General features: G+C 36.0%; 1 long non-coding RNA gene across 1 annotated transcript in view; it reads right to left on the minus strand.

Moving 5' to 3' along the window:
* Window positions 1-1722, minus strand: part of LOC112153496 — a 38603-nt gene extending 36881 nt beyond the window's left edge. The window contains exon 1 of the long non-coding RNA XR_002920507.2: window positions 1465-1722. This is a non-coding gene — a long non-coding RNA (uncharacterized LOC112153496). The remainder of the gene's footprint in view (window positions 1-1464) is intronic.
* Between the last annotated feature and the right edge of the window lie 528 nt (window positions 1723-2250).

Below are 2250 nucleotides of genomic sequence, written 5' to 3' on the forward strand. Positions count from 1 at the left end.
ATTATCTCATGACAACGGACATATTTCATGAAAATTAAGCTTAAAATTACAATTCTTAGTATTTTTTAATTTAAGTTGTGGTGAAACAGGAGAAGAAACAAAAAAAATGCTATTTGAAAAAGCTTTTAATGTTATGTACAAACTACAACTAGCAAGGCACCAGCTCCATCTTCATTTTCCTTATTCGGCTCAAAACTTACAACTGGATAGCTCCAACAATGTTTGTCATTTTTGTTGCACCAGTCATTGTCATGTTGGGGTTGTGAGTGGCTGTAAGCTAGCTGGAGAGTGTAAATAAAGGGATAATGGGAAATTGGGGCAGGCTTACACCTCATCAGTCATGCCCACAACTCAGAGGTAAACTTCTAATGAACTACTGCCACTTTGCATCAAAGAAATTACTTTTTTTTGGCTAAAAACATCAAAAAGACCACTGGGAACACTTTTAAAGTACATCGAAAGATGATCGCATTGAGACTTGAAGGACTTTTACCTCACTTTAAATAAAATGAAGAAATTGAAGCATGAACAATTTCATGGATTTAGTGATTTTAAGTGAAATAAAGAGTTTAGTTAACTTGTTAGCATACCATGGTTATCTTAGTTGTTCATATTTTGTACTAATATACTAGATTCTTTCTATGCTTGACCTAATTTAAATAATTACGTGTTTACATAAAATTTGTTTGTTAAGAGTTGCCCTTTGCTGAGAAAAGGTTCCAGGATATTAGAAAAGACCATAAACACACTGTATCTGCATTTACATGGTGATAATAACAAGAATTTGAGCCAAAAACATAAAATATTTAGTGCTTTGTTTGATCCATGCACGTGTTCACTCATCTTCACACCAAAAAGCCACGGCCATAACCCCTCTAATAAAAATCTAACTAGCTCATTTTATTTTAACCATTCCACTTGGATATAAATCAATTTTTCTTGGTGTAAAATCTGCCTGTCAATGGAATATTGCACCCCTTTGCTACCAGCCTCAAGTGGTCATTTGAGGAACTGCAACACAGGTTGCAAACTAAAGGTGAGGCTTGATACTCCATTTACCATTAGTCTTGCACAGACTGGTGTGTACAAGATAAAAAATGTAAATAGTAAATACACATTTATTAAGGGTATGTAATATTGTAACACTCTACAATACAGCAAAGAATTGCAAACAAAAAAAACTAGGGGTATAAATGTACGTCTTACAGACAAAAAAAAAAAAAAAAAAAGAGCTATAGTTTGTTTTCTTTCTCTCTATGCACATCTACAAAAATCCAAAAACAAGCTTAAGAATATGTATTTTTACTTTTATCATTTATCCTCAATTTACAAGTCCTTCACCCACATGCACCCAAGTCTTTATACATGTTCCTATGGCGTCCTCCTCCATTAAGGCTAAAGCAGTCTAAAGTAGATTTGCAGGTCATCAACGTTCCGTCTGCAGGTTGTGAAAACAGGGCTTACCGGATCGGTCCAGTGAAGAGGCATGTGAAGGTCTCACCCAATAGTTGATAGATTTCCACCATCTTCCACCAACATGATTGGCACTCTTCTCCTATGTCTCGGTAATCCTTAGTAGTGTGTGTTCTGCGGCTGTCAACGTTGTAAGAGTGGCTCACTGAGGTCAGGCCTCTTACAGCTGACTTCTGAGAGACTCTCCTCTCATTTGTAATGTTTGTAATCAGTCTGGCACCTGGGTGACAGGAAGTCCCCAGGTAGCCATGTTTGTAGTCCGATGGTCCTTTTATGATGCAGGTAAAAAGTCCACCGCCATTGATTCAAACATAAACTCAGAGAAGAACAAAACATACTTACCATTTTAACCAGGGTTATCACATGGAAAGCCATTACTTAATTCTATTTTTATTCCATCAGTATTCCATATATGTGGCAATGCTACAATATTATGTAGATATTTGTGTCATTCAACATCTGGGCCTTTTTATTGTCTTCATTGTTTCAGGTATTTAAAACTGCAAAGTTGTGTGTGATTCTTCCTGATTAAAGTGATGGATTTTTATCTTGTGTTCAACACAAAACACTTGAATCCCAATAACAATGTCAAAAGATGGCCATAAAATTGTTGGTAAAAAAATACAGAGATGATACTTAGCCTTAAGTGCCTTCCTCAGAGCTGAAAGTGCACAATCTTAAGCAACTGTTACAAAGTGACATCCCCGTGGGCATTCATGAAGTTTTCTGATTCCAATATTAATTACTGAGATCAGTGCTGATTCACAAAACCTGACC

This window comes from Oryzias melastigma, linkage group LG10 (assembly GCF_002922805.2).
Source record: "Oryzias melastigma strain HK-1 linkage group LG10, ASM292280v2, whole genome shotgun sequence".
NCBI lineage: Eukaryota > Metazoa > Chordata > Actinopteri > Beloniformes > Adrianichthyidae > Oryzias > Oryzias melastigma.